The sequence below is a fragment of the Ambystoma mexicanum genome, chromosome 4p (assembly GCF_040938575.1).
Source record: "Ambystoma mexicanum isolate Mex_15411 chromosome 4p, UKY_AmexF1_1, whole genome shotgun sequence".
NCBI lineage: Eukaryota > Metazoa > Chordata > Amphibia > Caudata > Ambystomatidae > Ambystoma > Ambystoma mexicanum.
The window spans coordinates 242224228-242251183 of record NC_090927.1 but is presented as its reverse complement, the minus strand read 5'-3'; positions in this window follow the sequence as shown (position 1 = coordinate 242251183).

Sequence of the window (26956 nt, the reverse complement as noted above, 5' to 3'; positions counted from 1 at the left end):
TCTGGCGTAGTCTAATGTGTCTCTCCGGAATTTACAAATCTTTCGTTGCTCAATATCCCGTTTATAACTATCGAGCTTATTATTGGTATCTTCCAAAATTGTTTGAAGTTCAGATGCAGTTTTGAGTTTCAAGAGTTGTGTAGTGTGGGATGTATTTACCCATGCATCCTAGCCCTACCTCAAAACTGTGCAGTACTGACATGGAAAACATCATGATGGCCAGAGCTTCCCAGAAAATGCACAGGGAAATGCATGAAGAATAGGCTGCCACTCATTTTTGCCGATGTTATGGGCACAGAAGGACACTGCCTAAAACCACCATTGGACTACCCGCACAGTAGTCTGAAACCATTGGGAATGGCAATGCTGATTGCCAAATGCAACCTAGAATTGTGGGGAATTCATTTCTTAAATCCCAAAAATGGGTGCAGTACCAGTACTCACCACTATCCAAAAGCCGGCGTTTTAAAACCACTCTGTTTCCCTGAAGGCAAGTCAAAATGCCTATTTTCAAACATTGCAATATGTGCAAAATATTCACTGAACACCAGCAGACATTTGGTAGAATGGAGTTTTGTGTGCCTACAAAATCTGGGAAATGAAGAGCCCAGAAAAATGCTTATAACAAGACTGGCTGCACTGTGGATTTCAGCAGTTTAAGTTGCACTGGATTGAAAGACACTAAAATCTAAATGTTTAAATTGACTGAGTGACCTACTTTTGAGTGTCACATAGGTTGTAACTGTTTAAATGTCATAGTTTTAAACTTAGAATCAGCCTTCTAGCTGCATATGTAAAAATGTTTAGTTTTATTTGAATGCAGAAACTGGGGAACAAAAAAGTGACATTTTATCTGAAACCCGGCTTAAGGAACTTGAATTCTGCCTGGCAACTACCCCCATCAGGAGGGAAACTTGAGTCACCACTGTGTTCCCAGGCCAACCTTCCTTTTGCTGCCCACACTAAGGATATGCCATCTATCTGATAATTGAATTATCTGTGCTCTGCAAGAGAGTGAACAAAGCCCTCTTCACTCAGGCAAAGGTTTTTATTACCGCAGTCGTAAATTGTAGCTTCCTCTTGGCAGGAGCTGGGAGGAGCACTGCCTGTGAGAGCAAGCTGGCTTGGCAGAAACTGGAAAGACTGGTTTCTATACCATGTGACCTGGGAAACCACACCCCTTTGGAGCCAGAACATAACTTTAAAAAGATGGATAACTCATAGAGCGGACATGTGAAAATTTTATAAATGATACCATAATTCTTGTGATTTTTCTGCCCACATTTTAAGAGGTTTTTCGACCCGGTGGCATGTTCAGGGGGGTTTTAGCGGAAAAATGGATATTACTCTAAATGTATGCATGTTAAAAATCTGAAACTTCATCAGTTAATGTCCCTACTCCCTGCACACATGTATGTAAAGTTGGGTCAATGTCAGAAATTGCAAAATCAGTTAAAAAGTGAAATATGTGCCAGTTCTGAATGCAAGCTCCCAGGAAGAGCAGAGTTTGAACAGGGTATACCTCCTGTAATACATGATGGGTGCATATGATTTTAAAACAATATGTACCTCTGCAAATATGTATTTGTTTCAAATCTAGATTTGTGTGTAAGTTGACAGGAGGAGTGGACTTTCTGCAGGCTGTAAAATGACATCCCTCTGACTCACAGTTCATTACCCAATCAAATGAGAAATGGAAGTTTGACCAATTAGAAGCTGAGAGAGAGGTAGGGTCAGTGATGCTAGAACACACCCACATTCTAAACACATAAAAGCAGACAGACAGGACAGAGAGGGACTTTCCAAATCCATTTGCAGCGGGACGCTCTGCCGGAAAAATCCATACTTACCTCCATCAACCTCCAGAAAGCCAAACTAGAGACTTCAATCTATCCAGAACTAAGAGAACCAGAGAGAAAGCAGTGCTGTACCCAGAGAGACCCAGACCAGCAGAGAGAGCTGACCCAGATCACTGTGAAGTGCAGAGGCCAGACCAGACCAGACCAGAGTCCAGTTTAAAACCCTGACCAGATCCATGGCGAGGCCCATTTCACTCAAGAATATAGTGTGAGTACCCAGCTGAACTGTGTAGAACCAATCTCTTAGTTTAAATTCATCTAATTCAATCTATTTAACCTAAGTAGAACTGCCTCCTAGCTGTCACCTGTCATTTCTAGTTGCAAGCTGCACTTGTCATTTTGAGCTTTTGAAATTGGCAAACCCAAAAACGACCTTTATTAAATCGCTCATATCTCCGCGACCGTTTGGGCTAGAGACTTGCAGTAACTTTCCTCTGATAGCTTAGAATCGTAGCTTTGAATCGCACCAAGAACCGCATTCCTACCCCTTATAGTTTTACCGCAATCGCGGAACACGCATTCGCGAATTTTACCGCGATTTGCAAATTTCTTCACATGTAAAAACTGCTGCTGCTTGCCTTCCATTTGCCAGAAATTCGTTTAACCTGCTAACTATCCCTGCCTCATTGCTAGTGTGAGCCTGGACTAATATTAACTAGATACCACTCACCCGGAACCTCTGAAAGGGAATTAAAAGCGTTTCCAGCATATTTCTCATCCATTGCCAGCACATATCAAAGCATTTGGGCCTGTGTTTTCAAAACTCCTATCTGTGTTTTCAAACTTCTGTAGTCTAAGCTTGCTGGGGTGAACTGAATCACATTTGATCGCATTTCTGAGAACTGTGTGCTTCCTTCCATTTCCTTGCCTTGCATCAAGGGGGGGAGGGAATTGCCAGAGAAAAGTGATTACATTGTTTTGTTGAAATCATATTGAGTATTTCTATACTGCATTTCATTCATTCAACCTTGCATCCATTTGAACTCTATAAAGCATTTTGTACCACCTTCTTCTTTTGTTCCTATTTACCAGTGTGCTACCTTATCCATTTCATGTCAACTCATTAGTGATTATAAGAAGTGTGCTAGTGCCAGATTCTCCGTTGTTGATCTTTATCATATCAGATTAAGTGTGCTATTCAATTATTAATTTATTATAAAGTGTCATATATATATCTATTGTTTAAATTATCAAATAAACCTTTTAAACTTGCAAAACAGAACTACTTCTTGGCTCAGTGGGGTCAGGGGGATTCCAAGAGAGGGGTGTTATATAGGGGTAGTCATCCAGAACGCATGAACTGGACCTAAAGATATATCAATAAGGGTTTTCATTCAGTATTATAGACTAGGCGTTGACTTAGCTGTAGTGTTGAATTGAATCCTCTTACAGTAGAGACTTCTTCAATCTCTTGGTTGATGATATTGAGTGTTTTTGCGAGTTCCTCTATGGTAAGTAATATCAGATCAAGGGAACATTTGTTTAGGATGTGCTCCCAACGTTTTACAAACTCCTTATTGTCCTTACAAAGTGTCGGGCGAAGGTATACCCTTAGTCCTCTCGGGATTCTCTTGGCCTTATAGTACTGGGTTAAAGTAGTAGCGTGAAGTTTCTGTGTGATCTCTCTCCTAATGAGTCGTTCAAGTCGTTGGATGAGTATTTCTGGATTTTCTCTATTGATTGCCTCAGTACTAGTATCTCTAATTAGGCCTAAGATCCTAACGGCCTCTTCATCCGAAAACGCTAAGGTAGTTGCTGCTTTGTCTGTTAAGCTATTGATTTTAGAAAATGACATCTCAAAGATATTGGGGTGCTCAGGTCCAGGGTAAGGTGTCAACCCCTTACGGGGTAACAATTGCAAGAAGGGAAGGATAGGACAACTATGGCACACCCTAGTGAGGAAAAATATTTATAAATAGTAAGAGTCAACTTCGATACTAGGTGTTTAGAAAAAATGCTTATCAAGTATGAGGTGCAGAGGAGAGAGGGGCAACCATGACACCTTGGTTGCACAATACAATGAAGAGAATTTAAGTTCCCAAACCGGGAACTTACGTCCCCTGCACACTATCTAATATCTGGAATACCAGACCAACAAGTAGATATATCTAACAAGTGATTTTTCTTAATAAATTCAAGAAAGTCTGTAAATGGTAATGCATAAAAAGCGGTAATTTGTTCAAAACAATGACTTTGAATCAGATAAGGTTACAAGAAACATTCTTCATTGTTTATTCTTGATGTTGAAGCTGTGGAAGGCCCAACGCGTTTCGAGTGCTACAACACTCTTCATCAGGGGCAATAACAAGGGTTTCTAGGAAAAAATATATATATAATATGTACATTAGGAATATATTTACACCATCAACATTTGTTCAACAACATTTCCAAATAACTAATTTTAGATCAGGATATGTATCACAATAACCCATGACATACAAGGATTACCCATGTAGCAGAACGTATGACATTTTTAAATATACTGAGTATACACTAACCCTCAAGGGGACGACCTATCCCTCATTAATAACTGTAGAAACTGATGGAAAATTCACTAGGTTAATAGTATCTTCTCTGCTATGATCGAATGAGGAAATATATAGAAAAAATATATATATAGAGAATAACTTCTGAAAGTCAATACATTGAAGTTCTAATATGGTAAAGTGAGCAACTGTGCAACTATTTAGAGAGTCTAACCTTGTGTGTTTAAAATGAGAGAGGTACTTCAAGAGAACGGAGGTGGTCTGGGGCGGGAAAATCAGGCCTTCGTCTAAACAAGACAGCGGGTCTTAGATGGTAAGTCCTTATCTGTAGAGATGAACATCAAAAGCGTTTATTTAGACCATTGTGTGTGACATAGTTGTAATAGAATAAGTTAAGCCAGTAATGAGTCACTTACAACGGTAACGCGGTTGACCAATATCAACGAAAGCTGAGGGGAAGTGGTAGTCAATGACCGCAAAAGGTATGGAGGTTGTTCAGGGCTGGAGCGCTGAGAAAAAGTAAGTAGAGTCTCAGTAATGGACACAAGAAGTGAACAGGGTGTTCGAAAGCTTTGTTGTAAAAAAACGGGGTGAGCCAGTATAGGAAGCTTAAAATTCTTACCTAGTGTAAACCAGTGTGGCACACATGGAGACCAGCTGCCGAAGGGTTGCTCGACTCCATGGGAAGTGCCGCCACTGTTTATCAAATAGTTAGTAGTGTGACGTAATCACGTGCTTGCGTGTGATGCGTCATACTGTGCGCTGAGCTCCAGGCTTAAATGGATGAAAGTTAGACACAATGAAATCTAATTAGTCTCCTCTGGAAGGATGCTTTTTCAGGGGCAAGTAGGGCTATAAGAGCTTAATCAGTTGAGTGAAAAGAGAAAAACAGACCGCGGCGTGTTTACAATGTGACGTCATTACGCAAACGCGTGCATGATGCAACATGTAAACAAACCTAGTGTCGGGGTGAAAGAAATGTTATCATGTGACCTTAAAGGGAATGACAATGCCCAAAATGTGCATAATCCTTAATGGTTGAAATTAATATAGTTCATGCGAGGGTCCGGAATCCAGATGGCTAAGCTTATAAAAATCATATGGATCAACATCCACGAATAATATACAACTAGAAAACTGGAGTTGTAGTTGTAGTTATAGTAATAAAAATAGTTGATACTAATGGTTAGGTACATTCTTATAATGCTACCAACCAATGCCATCCTGCCCACCCGTTTGGTTCACAGTCTAGTAAAGGGAATATCAATTGTACAGATTGTATAATACCGGGATGGAGTCAACAGAATGACTGGATATGAATAAACTTTGAAAACATTTTAACATTTCTATTCAACTGTCCAAGTTGGTTGGTTCACAATCTTATAATGTGGTTATGAAAATTCTAACCAACAATCATATCAAGTGTTTTTAAAGAGACATTGATGAAGATGCATGGAAAGAGAAAATTTAGTGTAGGTGTTATTTAAATGAATGGACCTAAATAGTACTCTTCATGTAGACCGAGTGGGGTCATTGCATCTAGTCTATGAATCCAGTACAATTCTTTTTGTGCCAAAAGTTTGGGTAGGTCACCTCCTCGTTGGAGGGGGTGTAATACTTCTAGTATTGCAAATCTCATTTGCGAGATATTATGCTTATTGTCTCTAAAATGCCGGAATACAGGTGACTTCACATTTTTTGTGCGAATCTGAGACTTATGTTCAGTCCATCTTTCTTTAGCTTTTCTACTGGTTTTCCCAACATAATATTTCCCACAGGGGCATCTAATGGTGTAGATGACATTTTTGGAGTCACAGGTTGCGAAGTTTTTTAGGAAAATCTTTTTACCATTGTTCGGATGTCTGATGTAATTACCTTTGATGATGTTCGAGCAGTGTTGACAATTAAGGCACGGAAAAGTGCCATTTCTTGATTGCTTCAAAGTCCTTTGGGTAGATATTTTAGGTCTTTCAGCTTTGATTAGCATATCTCTGAAATTCCGTCCCCTTTTGTATGCTAGCATTGGGGGGACTGGAAAAAGACGGTTGAGGTTAGGATCCGATTTTATAAGATCCCAATTCTTAGTGATGATTTTTTTTACTTGAAATCTCTGGGCAGAGTACTTCAATGTGTAGATGAGGTTTGACTGGGTTTGTTTCGGTTGTTTGTTAAGTAATAAGTTACGGGGGTGTGCTTCTGTCCTGGAAATAGCTTGAGCTACTACTTCTTCCGGGAAACCTCTTTCTAAAAATCTTGATCGTATAGTATCAAATTCTGTCTGAAGTTTTTCTATGTTGGAGGTTATCCGTTTAGCCCGCAATAGTTGGCTATATGGTAGGTTTTCTTTTAAATGTCTTGGGTGAAAACTGTTGAAATGAAGGGAGCTGTTAACATCAGTTGGTTTTCTGTACATTAGTGTTGTTAATTCCATGTTTTTCCATTCTACTGTTACGTCCAGAAAGTTCACCTGTGGTGTGCCAATTTCCATAGTGAATTTGATTCGTGGGTTACATTGGTTAATATATTGCCAAAAATCTGTCAGTTCTTGCTGTGTGCCGTTCCAAATGCCAAATACATCGTCAATATATCTTAACCAGCAGTGTATTCTGTGTTTCCAATGTGGGTGATCCAAAACAAAGGTTTTCTCAAAGTAGAACATGAAGATATTTGCGTAGGACGGAGCCACAGCCGAACCCATAGAGGTACCCGAAATCTGTAAATAGTACTTATCATTAAATCTGAAATAATTGTTGTAGAGTATCAGGTTGATAAGTTCAATAGCAAAGGTTTTTTGAATCTGAATTTCATCATGTTGTAAAAGAAACCATTCTAGGGCCGCTATGCCTTCATCGTGGGGAATTGAAGTGTATAGACTTGTGACGTCCATAGAGAATATTAGAGGATCAGGAAAGCTGATCTGTAAGTTGTTGATTCTCTGGAGAAAATGTGTGGTGTCTTTTAGGTATGTTGGTATTTTCTGTACCAGAGGTTGCAGCGCTGTATCAAGGTAGACCGCCAAAGGTTGAAATATACTGTCAGTACCAGCGACGATTGGTCTAAAGGGCGGGTCTTTGGGATCTTTATGAATTTTAGGTAGCCCATAGAAAACTGGGATGATTGGGTTAGTTTTAATTAAAAATTATTCCGTTTTGTCTGAAATCCAATCCATCGTACTAGCCTTTTCAATTGTCTGTTTGATGATGGTGCTGATGTCATTTGTAGGATCGTTGTCAAGCAGTAAGTAAGTCTGTCTATCATCCAGTAGTTTAAGACAGCCCGTGTTGTATAGATTTGTATCCATGAGTACAAGGGCTCCTCCTTTGTCGGCTTGTTTAATTGTGATAGAAGTGTCGTCGGCAAGTTCTTTAATCAGTTTGAGTTGATGACGCTGAATATTCTGCTGAGTAGAGGTCTCATATTTGATTCTTCTCAGGTCACGAGTGGTTTTGGTTATAAAGAGATTAAGGAGTGGATTATTAATTTGCGGATGGAAATTACTCTGGTTCTTCATCTCTAGAAAATCATGTTGTTTAGCTGGGGCTATTTCTCCCAGATTATCAAAAAAGATTTTTAGTTCCATTTTGCGTAACAACTTGAAAAGATTAACTTCTTCTTCAAAGAGGTTAGTTGAGTTTGTGGGGATAAATGATATCCCAAGATTAAGCGTATCAATCTGAGTTTTAGACAACTGTCTTGAAGAGATATTAATGATCAGGGGTGACTCTATTTGTTTTTTTGGCGTGGTTTTCTTTTGCCCTCTTCTGGTCGGGCGTCTCCTAAAAAAGGCTGCGCCGGGATTATTGGAATGGATGTATCTATTATCCTTGGGATAGGGTCACTGCTGTCTGTCACTACGAGGGTGTTGATTGGGGTTGCTGAACTTACACTGGGTTGTTCTTCTAGTTCCCCACTTGTAATGTCACTGCTGTCGGTATTGTTGTCAGGAGATGGTTTCTTGGGAACTCCGGATGGACCAGGTCTTGGTTTGTGGTTACTATAGTAGTCTTGCCAAGTGTATACTATTTCTCTGGCGTAGTCTAATGTGTCTCTCCGGAATTTACGAATCTTTCGTTGCTCAATATCCCGTTTATAACTATCGAGCTTATTATTGGTATCTTCCAAAATTGTTTGAAGTTCAGATGCAGTTTTGAGTTTCAAGAGTTGTGTAGAGACTTCTTCAATCTCTTGGTTGATGATATTGAGTGTTTTTGCGAGTTCCTTTATGGTAAGTAATATCAGATCAAGGGAACATTTGTTTAGGATGTGCTCCCAACGTTTTACAAACTCCTTATTGTCCTTACAAAGTGTCGGGCGAAGGTATACCCTTAGTCCTCTCGGGATTCTCTTGGCCTTATAGTACTGGGTTAAAGTAGTAGCGTGAAGTTTCTGTGAGATCTCTCTACTAATGAGTCGTTCAAGTCGTTGGATGAGTATTTCTGGATTTTCTCTATTGATTGCCTCAGTACTAGTATCTCTAATTAGGCCTAAGATCCTAACGGCCTCTTCATCCGAAAACGCTAAGGTAGTTGCTGCTTTGTCTGTTAAGCTATTGATTTTAGAAAATGACATCTCAAAGATATTGGGGATCTCAGGTCCAGGGTAAGGTGTCAACCCCTTACGGGGTAACAATTGCAAGAAGGGAAGGATAGGACAACTATGGCACACCCTAGTGAGGAAAAATATTTATAAATAGTAAGAGTCAACTTGGATACTAGGTTTTTAGAAAAAATGCTTATCAAGTATGAGGTGCAGAGGAGAGAGGGGCAACCATGACACCTTGGTTGCACAATACAATGAAGAGAATTTAAGTTCCCAAACCGGGAACTTACGTCCCCTGCACACTATCTAATATCTGGAATACCAGACCAACAAGTAGATATATCTAACAAGTGATTTTTCTTAATAAATTCAAGAAAGTCTGTAAATGGTAATGCATAAAAAGCGGTAATTTGTTCAAAACAATGACTTTGAATCAGATAAGGTTACAAGAAACATTCTTCATTGTTTATTCTTGATGTTGAAGCTGTGGAAGGCCCAACGCGTTTCGAGTGCTACAACACTCTTCATCAGGGGCAATAACAAGGGTTTCTAGGAAAAAATATATATATAATATGTACATTAGGAATATATTTACACCAACAACATTTGTTCAACAACATTTCCAAATAACTCATTTTAGATCAGGATATGTATCACAATAACCCATGACATACAAGGATTACCCATGTAGCAGAACGTATGACATTTTTAAATATACTGAGTATACACTAACCCTCAAGGGGACGACCTATCCCTCATTAATAACTGTAGAAACTGATGGAAAATTCACTAGGTTAATAGTATCTTCTCTGCTATGATCGAATGAGGAAATATATAGAAAATATATATATATAGAGAATAACTTCTGAAAGTCAATACATTGAAGTTCTAATATGGTAAAGTGAGCAACTGTGCAACTATTTAGAGAGTCTAACCTTGTGTGTTTAAAATGAGAGAGGTACTTCAAGAGAACGGAGGTGGTCTGGGGCGGGAAAATCAGGCCTTCGTCTAAACAAGACAGCGGGTCTTAGATGGTAAGTCCTTATTTGTAGAGATGAACATCAAAAGCGTCTATTTAGACCGTTGTGTGTGACATAGTTGTAATAGAATAAGTTAAGCCAGTAATGAGTCACTTACAGCGGTAACGCGGTTGACCAACATCAACGAAAGCTGAGGGGAAGTGGTAGTCAATGACCGCAAAAGGTATGGAGGTTGTTCAGGGCTGGAGCGCTGAGAAAAAGTAAGTAGAGTCTCAGTAATGGACACAAGAAGTGAACAGGGTGTTCGAAAGCTTTGTTGTAAAAAAACGGGGTGAGCCAGTATAGGAAGCTTAAAATTCTTACCTAGTGTAAACCAGTGTGGCACACATGGAGACCAGCTGCCGAAGGGTTGCTCGACTCCATGGGAAGTGCCGCCACTGTTTATCAAATAGTTAGTAGTGTGACGTAATCACGTGCTTGCGTGTGATGCGTCATACTGTGCGCTGAGCTCCAGGCTTAGATGGATGAAAGTTAGACACAATGAAATCTAATTAGTCTCCTCTGGAAGGATGCTTTACAGGGGCAAGTAGGGCTATAAGAGCTTAATCAGTTGAGTGAAAAGAGAAAAACAGACCGCGGCGTGTTTACAATGTGACGTCATTACGCAAACGCGTGCATGATGCAACATGTAAACAAACCTAGTGTCGGGGTGAAAGAAATGTTATCATGTGACCTTAAAGGGAATGACAATGCCCAAAATGTGCATAATCCTTAATGGTTGAAATTAATATAGTTCATGCGAGGGTCCGGAATCCAGATGGCTAAGCTTATAAAAATCATATGGATCAACATCCACGAATAATATACAACTAGAAAACTGGAGTTGTAGTTGTAGTTATAGTAATAAAAATAGTTGATACTAATGGTTAGGTACATTCTTATAATGCTACCAACCAATGCCATCCTGCCCACCCGTTTGGTTCACAGTCTAGTAAAGGGAATATCAATTGTACAGATTGTATAATACCGGGATGGAGTCAACAGAATGACTGGATATGAATAAACTTTGAAAACATTTTAACATTTCTATTCAACTGTCCAAGTGGTTGGTTCACAATCTTATAATGTGGTTATGAAAATTCTAACCAACAATCATATCAAGTGTTTTTAAAGAGACATTGATGAAGATGCATGGAAAGAGAAAATTTAGTGTAGGTGTTATTTAAATGAATGGACCTAAATAGTACTCTTCATTTAGACCGAGTGGGGTCATTGCATCTAGTCTATGAATCCAGTACAATTCTTTTTGTGCCAAAAGTTTGGGTAGGTCACCTCCTCGTTGGAGGGGGTGTAATACTTCTAGTATTGCAAATCTCATTTGCGAGATATTATGCTTATTGTCTCTAAAATGCCGGAATACAGGTGACTTCACATTTTTTGTGCGAATCTGAGACTTATGTTCAGTCCATCTTTCTTTAGCTTTTCTACTGGTTTTCCCAACATAATATTTCCCACAGGGGCATCTAATGGTGTAGATGACATTTTTGGAGTCACAGGTTGCGAAGTTTTTTAGGAAAATCTTTTTACCATTGTTTGGATGTCTGATGTAATTACCTTTTATGATGTTCGAGCAGTGTTGACAATTAAGGCACGGAAAAGTGCCATTTCTTGATTGCTTCAAAGTCCTTTGGGTAGATATTTTAGGTCTTTCAGCTTTGATTAGCATATCTCTGAAATTCCGTCCCCTTTTGTATGCTAGCATTGGGGGGAAAAAGACGGTTGAGGTTAGGATCCGATTTTATAAGATCCCAATTCTTAGTGATGATTTTTTTTACTTGAAAGCTCTGGGCAGAGTACTTCAATGTGTAGATGAGGTTTGACTGGGTTTGTTTCGGTTGTTTGTTAAGTAATAAGTTACGGGGGTGTGCTTCTGTCCTGGAAATAGCTTGAGCTACTACTTCTTCCGGGAAACCTCTTTCTAAAAATCTTGATCGTATAGTATCAAATTCTGTCTGAAGTTTTTCTATGTTGGAGGTTATCCGTTTAGCCCGCAATAGTTGGCTATATGGTAGGTTTTCTTTTAAATGTCTTGGGTGAAAACTGTTGAAATGAAGGGAGCTGTTAACATCAGTTGGTTATCTGTACATTAGTGTTGTTAATTCCATGTTTTTCCATTCTACTGTTACGTCCAGAAAGTTCACCTGTGGTGTGCCAATTTCCATAGTGAATTTGATTCGTGGGTTACATTGGTTAATATATTGCCAAAAATCTGTCAGTTCTTGCTGTGTGCCGTTCCAAATGCCAAATACATCGTCAATATATCTTAACCAGCAGTGTATTATGTGTTTCCAATGTGGGTGATCCAAAACAAAGGTTTTCTCAAAGTAGAACATGAAGATATTTGCGTAGGACGGAGCCACAACCGAACCCATAGAGGTACCCGAAATCTGTAAATAGTACTTATCATTAAATCTGAAATAATTGTTGTAGAGTATCAGGTTGATAAGTTCAATAGCAAAGGTTTTTTTAATCTGAATTTCATCATGTTGTAAAAGAAACCATTCTAGGGCCGCTATGCCTTCATCGTGGGGAATTGAAGTGTATAGACTTGTGACGTCCATAGAGAATATTAGAGGATCAGGAAAGCTGATCTGTTGATTCTCTGGAGAAAATGTGTGGTGTCTTTTAGGTATGTCTGTATTTTCTGTAGCAGGGGTTGCAGCGCTGTATCAAGGTAGACCGCCAAAGGTTGAAATATACTGTCAGTACCAGCGACGATTGGTCTAAAGAGCGGGTCTTTGGGATCTTTATGAATTTTAGGTAGCCCATAGAAAACTGGGATGATTGGGTTAGTTTTAATTAAAAATTCTTCCGTTTTGTCTGAAATCCAATCCATCGTACTAGCCTTTTCAATTGTCTGTTTGATGATGGTGCTGATGTCATTTGTAGGATCGTTGTCAAGCAGTAAGTAAGTCTGTCTATCATCCAGTAGTTTAAGACAGCCTGTGTTGTATAGATTTGTATCCATGAGTACAAGGGCTCCTCCTTTGTCGGCTTGTTTAATTGTGATAGAAGTGTTGTCGGCAAGTTCTTTAATCAGTTTGAGTTGATGACGCTGAATATTCTGCTGAGTAGAGGTCTCATATTTGATTCTTCTCAGGTCACGAGTGGTTTTGGTTTTAAAGAGATTAAGGAGTGGATTATTAATTTGCGGATGGAAATTACTCTGGTTCTTCATCTCTAGAAAATCATGTTGTTTAGCTGGGGTTATTTCTCCCAGATTATCAAAAAAGATTTTTAGTTCCATTTTGCGTAACAACTTGAAAAGATTAACTTCTTCTTCAAAGAGGTTAGTTGAGTTTGTGGGGATAAATGATATCCCAAGATTAAGCGTATCAACTTGTTAGATATATCTACTTGTTGGTCTGGTATTCCAGATATTAGATAGTGTGCAGGGGACGTAAGTTCCTGGTTTGGGAACTTAAATTCTCCACATTTTTAGAGAAACAATTATTTTCCAAATATTTAAAGAATTAAGAGTTACATTGCTATTAAAGAGTGGAGGAAGGGGGTATGTACAGCAATACTTTTGTCACAACTACCATCCATATTCATTGTTTTAAAACAGAAATCTCGCTTGGCACATTATTTAGAGTGTAGTTCTAAGTAGTAGACTATAGATTCAGAGATGCGGATGTTTCTAACAAGTTTGCAAGTAACTATACCTCACCTAATGTAAAGGCAGACTCTACTAGTGAATCCGTGTCATTTCTCTTGTTTGCATTTTTTTTTTCTTCTGGCATCCCTGTTTTCATTAAGAATATTCATTGTTTCTCACAAATGTCTTTTTATATTTTCTTTGAGTTTTCTCGAAGTCTTCTTTAAATCTGATTCGATTTTGGAATGCTCTATTAAAATAAATGTGTGTTCTAGGGTCTTTTAAATATTAACAGATATGAACAAAAACAAATAAGCATACGAAATCTATGTGTTGTAAAATAGCTAGAAACACAACATTATTTTAGATTCTGTATTAACAAAATGAGTTATGCTGCTGCCGTATACATTGAAGTGGATTACCACAAAAGTGCAATGCACTCCTTCGATATATGTTGCAGGGCCCATACATGTATATTCCCAATTTAGGTTAGAGTTTATTAGGCGGTCCCAGTAATACAACCAAGTTCGAGTATAAAAATGTAAAACGTCTAAATAATTCAATAACACACTTCCCACAGAGATTTCAGACGTGTCGATGCCCTTGCACAGGCAGGTTAATTTTTTAACAACACTTACAGGGTAATTCATAGAATTTCGCACAAAAGTGGTGCACGCGGCTGGCGCACAGTGTGCGCGTGCGAATGTCTGCGCCAGCCGCGTGCTCTAAAATCGATTTCCGTGCACAGCGTATTCATGGATTTTAGCCTCCAAAACCAGCTGTGGCGCAGAGTGGCGCAGCGACCCTGCAGCAGCGCCAGTTACGCCCCCAAGAACACCCCTATGCAAGGAAAAGCCATCAAAATCCCCAATCGAGCGCAAAGGGCTATGCTAACACTGGACTAGTTTACAGGGCTGCCAAACAGCAAACGCCAAGTGGGGAACATGTATAACTGGGGTTCGCGTGAAGTTTTACACGTGAAAGGGCCTGTTCGAGTGGGGTACGTGTATTACTGGGGTGCGCAGGAAGTTTCACACGTGAAAGGGCCTGTGCGAGTGTGGTACGTGTATTACTCGGGTTCGCGTGAAGTTTTACACGCAAAAGGGCCCTGTGCCAGTGGGGTACGTGTATTCCTGGGGTTCGCGTGAAGTTTGACACGCGAAAGGGCAACGCCCGTGCGCGATGCGTCACAGACGCGCTTACGCGCTAAGTGCCTTTGGTCCAATGAAATCGCGTACGTGTGCTGACCCGCTTACGCGCTAAGGGCATTTCCTCGAATTACACACTGACGTGCAATTTTTTCACGTGCCAAATCACTCCGTATCAAGCTGGCCACGCATACACACACGAAAGACCACGCTCCTGCCCTGAAGGCCATTTTCCTGCCCTCCAGATCCCTGAGCACGCTCCCACCTTCCATCTGCTGCTGCCTGACTGTCTGCTGCCCACGTGCCCTGCTATTTGGTGCCTGCACATCAGCCATATGCAGGGGTCCAGTTGCTTTGTCCACCCCTGCTGGAAAAGAAGACTCCCGACTGGGATACCATCGCTCCACAGCCCAGCCCCAGGACCCAGTTGCCCACACACTCCTGCCTCTGGGGTTGCCATGTCGGGCACATCTCCATCTGGTGCCACTGGCAACCCCCAGCCAGAGAGGCAGAGGGCCACCAGCTTCACTGCCACCGAAGTTGGTGTCCTGGTGGAGCATGTCCTGGGGCATTATGATGCCCTCTTCGAAACATCACGCGCCAACAAGGAAGGACGGGAGAGGATCTGGGATGACATAGCGGTTGCCATCAACGCGGAGGGGGTGGCAACCCGCGACATCAAGCACGTTAAGAAGCGCTGGGAGGACTTCAGGCCCAGGACCCTCCAAAAGGCCCGGCGCCTCGCAGAGGGGGGCCGGGCACGCATGAGTAACATCCAGATGAGGGTCCTGGAACGCGTAGGCCCAGCACTCCACGCCCAGATCCTTCGGAGGCAGACCCGTCCGGAGTTGTGCGGTAAGTGGCCAAGCATTGCTGTATGAGATAGGGCATGTTGCAGTGTGCTGGTAGTCTGATGCTTGCCTGTATGTGTGACATAGGCCATGTATGGATGTGTGTGTGCAGGGACATCATGGTGGTCATGCATGTGAGACCAGTTATGTGTGGACCACATGGTTGGTGCATGTATTTTAACGCAACATGGGGCGCTCTATGCGGAATGCACACATGAAAGCATGGCTGTCTCTGTTCCTGGACATGAAGGGGGGGTGAGGAATGGGTGCTGATGTCATGTACATGTATGGTGCACATGTGTGTGTGTGTGTGCCAGAGAAGTGTGTGTGTGACTTTGAAACGCCATGGCTGCATTTGACTTTGAAGGCAACATCTTGGTTTACAGGGGCCCTTCTACATGGATGTTGATTGCAGGCGCCAGGACTGTTTCTGCATGTGTGTTGTGTGCATTCACCCATGTGTTGTGGAATGACAGGATGGAAGTGACATTTGACAGTGCCACTCATGGGTTATTGCTTCCTGTCTTGGGCATTTTGTGCTGTACCCTGATGCTTGTGTTTTATGTCTCCAGCTACGCAGCGTCAAGTGAAGAAGAAAGCGGAGATGGCGCTGTGGAGCCAAGCGGCGGGGATGCCTCCACTGGGCGGCGACGCAAAGCCCAGCCACCCTCCCAGGAATTACCATCATCCGGGACCGAGGGGGCTGGTGCTGCGTCTGCCACAACGGCTGTGGCGGAAGGGCTGGGTGAGCCCCCACAGGTGTTTCCAATGGCGGAAGACAGTGTGGAGACATCCAGGTTGGTGGTCTCCACAGAGGAGGAGGAGCCCGCTACTGAGCCGCACATGGGGCCAGGTGGGGGTAGTACCACTAGTGCAAGTGGTGCAGACCAGGGCCAGGGTCAGGAGACAGCACAGGTCACCGCGGAGGGGCCTGTGCATGTCGCTGTCCCTGACCCTGTGACTGCACCACCATGCACCAGCAGGGAGGCCCCGTCCCAGGCCCGTCCGCAGGTAGGGGAGAGTGCCATGTCATCTGCCTCTCCACTACCTGCGGATGAGGGGTCCCACGAACGTATGGGCTCCGTCCTGGTTGGTGGGTCCCTACATGTGTCGCGCACTCTGGCGGACCTATCCTCCTCTGTGGAGACTATGTGCCAGTCGTTCTCCACACCGTCTTCCAGCCCAGATTCCACCAGGGCCCCCTGTGGACCTGGCCCGACCAACAAAGCCAGCTTGGTGGAGCTCACATCCCTGCCACAGTCGGGAGTCAGCGGCCCAGCAGGGGTGGACACCACAACTGGAGACCAGCTGATGGAGGATGTGCAGGCACCATCAGACACGGCACATGGACAGCAGAAGCAGGAGCATGCTCTAGGTGGGAGCCATCATGGCTCGGGGCTTCGACAACGGAGGGGCAGGGATCAGCCAGATTGCAGGAGGACCCAGGACTGGAAGTGTCTTCCGTGTGGCAGCGGTTAGGCCATGCCATAGATGCAGAGCTGCAATGGGCAGAAGAGGCACGGCTCACGATGGTCAGGACGGAGAACTCCATGCGGAGGACCCAGAGGCGGGCTGAGTGTCTCGAGGCAATTTGCAGGGAGTCGTAGGAGAACATGTCATCGTCCTTGCGAACCCTCGGGGCCATGGAAGAGGACCGCCTCCAGGACATTGAGCAGGAGTTTGATGATGCCCTGGCCCGGGACATCCAAAAGTGAGCCGTCAGACTAGCCTACTGCCCTTGTAAATAGTTTTTAGAGTTAGGTTTCCTTTTCGTTTTCCTTTTATTTGTGGTCAATGGACAATGCCACACAAATTTTTATATAGTTATATTTTTAGGTAGTTAGGTAGGTAGGTTTCAATTTTTTTGGTTGGGATCATGGACCCTTTACATCCTTGGACAATGGATTGTAAATAGCTGGACTATGGAATGATTTCTCTTATTTTCTGTATTATGAACATGAAGCAATGGATATTTCTTTTTACATTTCCTTTGGATTTGGGTTGTTGGAGGGTGACTTTGGACTGTATTTCTTTCAAATATTTTTTGGATTGGTTATCATTTTCAGTCAATCATCTTTTTCACGTGCTTTTCATTTCATGTTTCATATTTTGGTATGCTATCATTTCATTTTTGATTCCATGTACATAATACATTTACATTTTTTACTTCCATGTGTGGGATTCGCTCATTGGGTTGATGCATGTGAAAATGTGGGTTTACACAAGCAATGCCAACCAGTGTATGTGTGTGACAGATATGTGTTGATGTACATAGTTGATTTTTGGTTTGTGTCATGAGATGAGCATTTCACTGCTGGGGGTTGGGGGTGCAAGGGGACATGAGTGGGGCATGAGTGGGGGCCTGCTGGCAGGTGTCCTGCACTGCTGGGGGGTGGGGGTGCTGGGGGACATGAGTGGGGGCCTGCTGGCAGGTGCCCCGCACTGCTAGGGATGGGGGTGCTGGTGGACATGAGTGGGACATGAGTGGGGGCCTGCTGTCAGGTGCCCTGCACTGCTGGGGGGTGGGGGTGCTGGGGGATGTTAGGCAGAAACCTGTGCAGTTCCCTGGGACCACTGCAAAAAGTTTAAGTCTACAGGAGTTAGCCGTAAACCCAATTGGTAGCAGTCTGTACCACCCAAATTTACCTGGTAGCTGTGGCTGAGCAGTCAGACTTCTCTCAAGACGATTTAGGCCGTATTTGGAGTATACAAGATAGGGCAATTTACACAGTAGAACAAGCAGACACGGATCAGAGCTTGGGTGTAAAGATATTTCATTATTTATTTAAAAACACATCTATGAAAAACACACTGGCACTAATACGGCAAACAACTTCAATCACAATTACTATAAGTATATCAATCCCCTCACAATATTTCGACAAGTCTAGGTTCCACTGCACCACTTATTTGCAGACAGAGGTGAATGCTTTAACCTAGATGGCACTCTAATATTCGTTAGAAAGGGAGAGAAAAGGCAGGGTATGAAACCAACTCGGTACCAACACTTTTACGAAGCAAATGCACGGCAAGCAAGACAGGGTCTACTGTAGATCACAAAGTTCAGAGGCCAGGCCCAATCGGAGAGATGCAAGGCGGTATGTCCCAAAAGTATCACAGTGGAAATGCATTTCAAGTCTTTGTAGCAAAATGTCACAGAAAGGTTGGACCAGTTTAGAACAAAAGTTAAGAAGGTCTGGAGGCGACCCAATGGAAAAGTAAGGATTTAAGACACCTCACGCTAACCGTCACAAGGGCAGCCAGGCGGACACAGTACCTTGTAAGTGAAGAGACAGCTCCGGCGGGGGCAGTTGTTCCTGGTGGTGGATGCAAGTCGGGGCTTTGCCAGAAGATGAGATGATCTCGTCGTCGAGGAAAAGTGGAAGATCATTGCACCACCAGGGAAGAGACCAGCCGTGGAGTGCTCCGTCACAAGGCACCACAATTTTTGTCGCGGTACAGTGGTTAGTGGCTATCCGGTTGCTGGGGTGCTCAGAACGGGCAATTCGACCACTACGTCCTGGAAGCAAAGAAAAAGCAAGGGACTGGTTGTTCCCACTAGTCAGGGGAAGAAGACTCTCCAGCCAGGAGATCTCCTCTGTCGTTGGGAAGTGGTGAGTCGGTTCAGCAGGGCTCCACTGGAGGTGTCATCGTTGCAGGTCGGCTCAGCTTTACCCTCGTCGGATTCTTAGGTCCAGTGGCGACTTCTGAAGTCCCAGTCCCAGAAGCCCTGCTTTTATGCAGAAAACCCCCATTCATTCAGCCTAGCTGTCAATCAAACAAGCTAAGTGGTGAGCGGGGCGGCTCACCACTTGGGCCAATCACACCAGAGTGCGACTTGAGTTGGCAAGGCAACTCAGTCCAGGGTGCCTAAACCCCCTCCCACACCCCCTGTGGTACCCAGACAGAATGGCACCACACTGGAGGGCTTCTGTGCAGAAGCCCACCAAAAGTGGAACAAAGGGCTCAACCTTTGGTTCGGAGTTACAGAGGCGAACACATATGCCATTTTAAAAACTGAGTTCTGGCAGAAAATACCAACCGGTGGATTTATTTAAGACAGATAAAAAGGAGGTATGTTAGAGACTAATGTGAAAAAGTATTAGCCTCCAACATTGGGAAGAATCCCATAGGAATATATTTGCGGTCGAATATAAAAAGTAGTATCCACTGCCACCAGCCAAAACTCGATGAAGGTGACGGGACAGTGCCCCCCTCGAAAAACAGACCCAGGGCTAATCGAATTACCCCTACCAGTACGTCCACGATAGGATGGTTTGTACTAGTTCTGTTAGTAAATTTAGGTCTAGTAAAGCCAATGGTGACTTTACATGCCCTGGGAGACAGTAGTCAGTCCCAGGGTATGGAGTCTACGGTGGGGATCCTCTAGGACATCCCAGTGTTACAGCACGGAGGGTGCGGTGTAATACACATAGCAAAACACATGTGGCCCTATGGAGTAAAAGACCCCATAGCCCATGTCATGATCCCTGCTTCCAAAAGGTCAGGGTTTTCCCAACTCCCTTGGAAGCAGATCCATAAACCAGGTTCCGAGTGCCAACCAGTCCCAATTGGGACCTTTTGGACCCAGTCCTGGCGCCAGTGGCACCAGGCTCATAAATATGCCCAGTCCCAGCACTGGAAGCGCCGGGCTCATAATGCTTGGGTGGACTTACCTGCAGCAGACCATGCTGCTTACTTGCCTGCCAGTTGAGCCTCTGATCCTCTTCTGTTTGGAACTACTTTTCCTGTTGGGTGGGGCTGGAGCCACTCCCTAGATTTAGAACACTGGAACTCTTCTGGAAGGCAGGAACTCTTTTCTTACCAGGAACTCTTTTCTTACTTAGGCGTGGCTGTGGAAGGAGACACCTAAGCACTACAGGAGGCTATTTAAACCACACCCGGTGGATGAATCTTGCTTTGCGTTATTCTGCACCCTCTGCAGCAGGACGCTCATCGTGTCTTCTGCATCCAGTCCTGGGCCTAAGGAAAAAGGCTTACCATCCTGAATCCAGTCTTTAGCAACACCTATAAAGACAAGAAAGAACAGGTTAGCATTCCGGCATCTGAAAGGCAAAGGCTTACCTACTCTTCGTGCGCTCCGGAGGTCTTCATACTGCATTCCGGCATCTGAAAGACAAAAGCTTACCAACTCTTCGCACGCTCCGGAGGCCTTCGGCGCTGCATCCGCATCTGAAAGACAAAACAAGGTGCGTTTAAAGACATTGGGGAACTTTAATACTCACGTGCCATTACTCCTTTCCGCATCTAATCCAGTGGGTATTCCGGCACCCTGCAGCCGCTCCGAACTCGTACCTGCAAAATAAAAAGACAGTTAGAGCGCATCGTGAAGCAGGCAACAAGCGCTTACTCACGTGCTTCCAGGCGCTTCTATTCATCACACGGGCTCCATCTTCAACTCACTTCAGCCCGTCACCCGCCATCGCCGGAACCCTGCAAAACAAGAGACATCATTACTAAAGACTTTAAAAAGACATTTGAATGACTCGAAACTTACCGTTCGTGCAGTAAACGACGGACAGCAGTCCTCTGAAGTCAAGAGGCCTGCGCTACCTATCCAGTGAAGAAACTGGCTACAGCACCCTGCCCCGAGGCAGATGGAGAGCTCGGCATTCACTTACCTAAGGTGAGAGCGTTAACCTTTGGGGGTCTACCGGAGAGGAGAAGAGGAAAGAGATAGGGACACCCCAATAACCCCAGTTCATTAACCCCATATTTTCTATCTGCAGACATCTTACTCTACACGTCAGGCATACAGTGCACAGAGGTCCAGCCCAAAGAGCCAACCGGGTGCTACACATCACCTTTGAAGATACGGTAGTCGCCCAGTCAAGACCGGCGCCTCTGCGAGAATCAGGTGAGCGTTACAGAACGCAAAGCCTACCGCAAAACTCTCGCCCAGGCGCTATGGAAACCTCGGATACTGACCCCCTAGCCCGGTTACTTGGGGAACTAAGGGCAGAAGTGCATGCAGCTCGTCAGGAAACGAATGCTCTAAGAAGGGAACTAATTATTTCCAAGGAGAGAACAGACGGTCTTGCTAGACAATTGCTACAGTCACAAGCCGGACAAACCCCGTTACCCGCATCAGGGGCAAATCTTCCTTCAACATCCTCTATGAATCCAGTGCAGATCAACCTACCTGGGAATGTACCTCTGGCTCCGCCCGAGCGATTTTCTGGTGACCCAAAGAGGTTTGCAGTATTTATCAATCAGTGCCGGTTGCACTTCTTATGCCGGCCAGCAGCCTTTCCAACTGATCAAGCTAAAGTAGCTTTTGTGCTTTCGTACCTTAGTGGCAATGCGGCGGACTGGTCGATCCCTCTAGTTCATCAAGATGATCCGGTTCTCCATGATTTTCAAGCCTTTCATCTTAGTATGGAAAAACTGTTCGCAAGACATTCACAGGGGCAGGCCTTGGACAATGAGCTTCTTTCGTTGCGACAGGGTAATCAAGACCTTTTGGCTTATATTGCATCTTTCAATAGACTAATAGTGGAAACTCAATGGCCTGAGGACAAAAGGATTACGCTGTTTTATAGAGGTCTACGTGGAGAGCTCAAAGACGTTTTAGCCCAAGTAGTGAATCCCCCACAGGACTGTTCGGATTACATAGACTTGGTCGTTCAAATAGATCACAGGCTGCAGAACAGGAAGGCGGATCGTTCCAAGTTTGATGCTAGAGTATTTTCCAAACCGCCAACTCCTTCCAAAGGAGTAGACTCCAGGGAACCCCTGCAAATAGGGGGTCTGAAAGGTCCTCTAACACAACGGGAGCGGGAAAGGAGGAAACAGTTGCAATTATGCCTATATTGCGGAAACTCAGGGCACTTTCTTCGAGACTGTCCGGTGAAACCTGCCAAGAAGGCAGTAGGAGCTGCAGTTACCAAAGGTACAAACTCTGAGCAGGGAAACGACCTCGCCCGACAAGAATAGAGGTCCTCTTGCCGAGCGTAAAAACCAGTTCCGTGACCTCGCATTTCGTGATACCTATGGTCCTCATTAGCCCTGATAATCCGGATCGATTACATGCAATTGAAGCTTACGTCGACAGCGGTGCCATCGGCAATTATGTGGATCATGAAATGGTTTTGAGGATGAATCTAACTCTTTGTCCCAAGGCTGTAAAGGACGTCATTACTACGGTGGATGGTACGGAGATAGCCTCCGGGCCAGTAACACATACCACTCAAGAAGTGACGCTAGTAAGTCAAGATGGACACCATGAGAAGATCGTGTTCGATGTGATCAAGGCCCCTCAGTTTCAGATTATTCTAGGAATACCTTGGTTAGAGAAACACAATCCTCTGATCGATTGGCGAGCAAGAACGGTCCAGTTTCCAGAATGTGTCTCTACTTGTCACCCTCCACCTGGTGTTGCACTGGCCGCAATTTCTTCAGAGACTCCCCAGTTACCTCCCGAATACCTAGAATACCAAGATGTTTTCCGGAAGGATCAGGCTAATTCTCTACCTCCTCATAGGTCTTATGACTGCCAGATAGACCTGATACCTGGATCTACTCCTCCTTGTAGTAGAATTTATGCCCTCACCGAGCCTGAGAACCTTCACCTTCGACAATACCTGGATCAATACCTGGCAAATGGGTTTATTCGTCCTTCCAAGTCCCCTGCTTCTTCAGCTTTGTTCTTCGTTCCAAAAAAGGAAGGAGACCTTAGAACTTGTATCGATTATCGCTCCCTGAACCAGATCACTGTTAAGAATAGATATCCGTTACCTTTGATCCCTGAACTCCTGGACCAAGTCAGAAAAGCATGCATATATACAAAGCTGGATCTTAGAGGAGCTTACCACTTGGTACGAGTAAAAGAGGGCGATGAATGGAAGACGGCCTTCCGCACCAAGTATGGGCTATTTGAATATCAGGTCATGCCCTTCGGACTTTGCAATGCCCCGGCCGCCTTTCAATATTTTATGAACGATGTCCTCAGAGAGCTCATAGATGTATGTGTTGTTGTTTACATTGACGACATCCTCGTTTATTCTTCATCGGAATCTGAACATCGGAAACACGTGAAAATGGTCCTCGAAAGATTGCGTCAACACAAACTTTTCGCTAAGTTGGAAAAATGTGTTTTCAACGTGACTGAAGTTGAATTCTTGGGATTCATATTATCACCTGGCGGAGTGCGTATGGATTCAAAGAAGGTCGATGCAGTTCTCAAATGGCCATCACCATCCTCCGTAAAAGGTGTGCAAAGCATGTTAGGCTTCGCTAACTTTTACCGCAGGTTTATCCCCGAGTTCTCTCGAATAGTCCAGCCCATCACTGCCTTGTTAAAGAAAAACAAACGTTTTGAATGGTCTACCGAGGCGGAACAAGCTTTCCAGGATTTGAAGACTAAATTTATCTCTGCACCAATCTTAAAACACCCTCGCCCCGAACTCCCCTACATCGTGGAAACTGATGCTTCAAGCCTTGCCATGGGGGCAGTTCTATCACAAAAGGACCCGGTAACCAATCAGTTGCATCCCGTGGCATTTTGGTCCCGCAAATTCTCGCCTCCTGAAGTCAATTACACGATTACTGACAAGGAACTTCTGGCTATCAAGTCTGCCTTTAAGGCTTGGCGGCATTATCTGCTGGGGGCCCGACACACCGTTACTGTGATTACGGATCACCGAAACCTGCAATATTTGAAAACCGCAAAAGCCCAATCCTCTAGACAACTCCGTTGGGCATTATTCTTTGCCGAGTTTGACTTCATAATTACCTATCGACCTGGTACAAAGAACGGTAAAGCCGATGCCCTTTCTCGGATGGGAGTGGAAGAACACTTGATCAACCCTAAACCGGTACCAATCATTCCCGAACAAAGAATTCTGGGTGTAATCGCCACAGAATCCATAGAGGAAGTTAAGGATAAAGCCAGGCAACTTGTAACTCCAGCAGATATACAGAATTGGCATCTGCAGGGAAAGGACTTTGCAGTAAAAGACAACTTATTGTATTTCCAAGAACGATTATACCTACCCAGCACAGATTTACAGAAAAAAGTAATCTCTTGTTATCACGACTCTTTAATGGAAGGTCATCCCGGTATAGCCAAGACCTCAGAAAAGATCAAGCGCTACTTCTGGTGGCCGTCTTGGAAAAAAGATATCAGAGACTTTATAATGTCCTGCGGAGTATGCGCCCAAAACAAGAGTCAAAAGGAAAGACCAGCAGGCCTCTTAAGCCCTATTGACATCCCACCTCGCCCTTGGCATACGCTTTCTATGGACTTCATCACCGATCTACCTCCATGCTCCGGATACAATACGATTCTAGTAATCGTGGACTTATTCTCCAAGATGGTGCATTTCATTCCGCTCAAAGGCTTGCCAACAGCAGCAACTCTGGCCTGAGAATTTCTCGAAAACATCGTCCGACTGCACGGTTTTCCTTCGGTTCTAATTTCGGATCGAGGTAGTCAATTTATTTCTCATTTTTGGCGAAGTTGCTGTCGGTCAGCACAAATTGATGTGAGACTATCGACCAGTCACCACCCTCAGACCGACGGACAAACCGAGAGGACCAATCAAACTCTGGAACAGTATTTACGCTGCATGCTGCAACAAACTGAAAAAACTTGGAAAGATATCCTTTGGGTAGCCGAGTATGCCTACAATAACTCTGTCCATTCGGGAACTGGGAAAACCCCGTTTTTTCTTTTGTACGGCAGTCACCCTCGAACCTCGGAGTTGGATCCCCTCCAAGATCTTGAGACACCAGCAGTAGACTACCTGCATTCTACAATCATCCAAGCCTTTAAGGAAGCTGTTTCTCACCTTCAAAGGGCTAAAGAACAATCCAAGAAAGGAGCAGATCAACATCGGAAGGAAGCCCCTCTCTATCAAGTAGGGGATCAAGTCTGGTTATCCACCAAATACCTATCTCTAAAAGGGCCACGCACATTCAACCCAAGATACCTTGGTCCCTATTCCATCACTACCATAGTAAACCCAGTAGCGGTCAAGTTGGACTTGCCCCCGCACATGAAGATACATCCGGTCTTCCACGTCTCTCTATTAAAACCCGTGCAACCTCAAACCCGACTAACCAAATCTCCAAAACCTATCCTAGTGGATGGAGAACTCGAGTTTGAAGTCAAAAGCATTCTGGACTCCAAGATCTCCAAATCTAAACTATTCTACCTAATTGACTGGAAAGGCTACGGCCCCCAAGAGAGATCCTGGGAACCTGCTGAATATGTCCACGCTCCTCGCCTAATCAAAAGATTTCACCGAACATTTCCTGACAAGCCAAAACCCCCGGAGAAGCCCGGTTTGGGAGGGGCCTTGAGGGGGGGTACTGTCATGATCCCTGCTTCCAAAAGGTCAGGGTTTTCCCAACTCCCTTGGAAGCAGATCCATAAACCAGGTTCCGAGTGCCAACCAGTCCCAATTGGGACCTTTTGGACCCAGTCCTGGCGCCAGTGGCACCAGGCTCATAAATATGCCCAGTCCCAGCACTGGAAGCGCCGGGCTCATAATGCTTGGGTGGACTTACCTGCAGCAGACCATGCTGCTTACTTGCCTGCCAGTTGAGCCTCTGATCCTCTTCTGTTTGGAACTACTTTTCCTGTTGGGTGGGGCTGGAGCCACTCCCTAGATTTAGAACACTGGAACTCTTCTGGAAGGCAGGAACTCTTTTCTTACCAGGAACTCTTTTCTTACTTAGGCGTGGCTGTGGAAGGAGACACCTAAGCACTACAGGCGGCTATTTAAACCACACCCGGTGGATGAATCTTGCTTTGCGTTATTCTGCACGCTCTGCAGCAGGACGCTCATCGTGTCTTCTGCATCCAGTCCTGGGCCTAAGGAAAAAGGCTTACCATCCTGAATCCAGTCTTTAGCAACACCTATAAAGACAAGAAAGAACAGGTTAGCATTCCGGCATCTGAAAGGCAAAGGCTTACCTACTCTTCGTGCGCTCCGGAGGTCTTCATACTGCATTCCGGCATCTGAAAGACAAAAGCTTACCAACTCTTTGCACGCTCCGGAGGCCTTCGGCGCTGCATCCGCATCTGAAAGACAAAACAAGGTGCGTTTAAAGACATTGGGGAACTTTAATACTCACGTGCCATTACTCCTTTCCGCATCTAATCCAGTGGGTATTCCAGCACCCTGCAGCCGCTCCGAACTCGTACCTGCAAAATAAAAAGACAGTTAGAGCGCATCGTGAAGCAGGCAACAAGCGCTTACTCACGTGCTTCCAGGCGCTTCTATTCATCACACGGGCTCCATCTTCAACTCACTTCAGCCCATCACCCGCCATCGCCGGAACCCTGCAAAACAAGAGACATCATTACTAAAGACTTTAAAAAGACATTTGAATGACTCGAAACTTACCGTTCGTGCAGTAAACGACGGACAGCAGTCCTCTGAAGTCAAGAGGCCTGCGCTACCTAT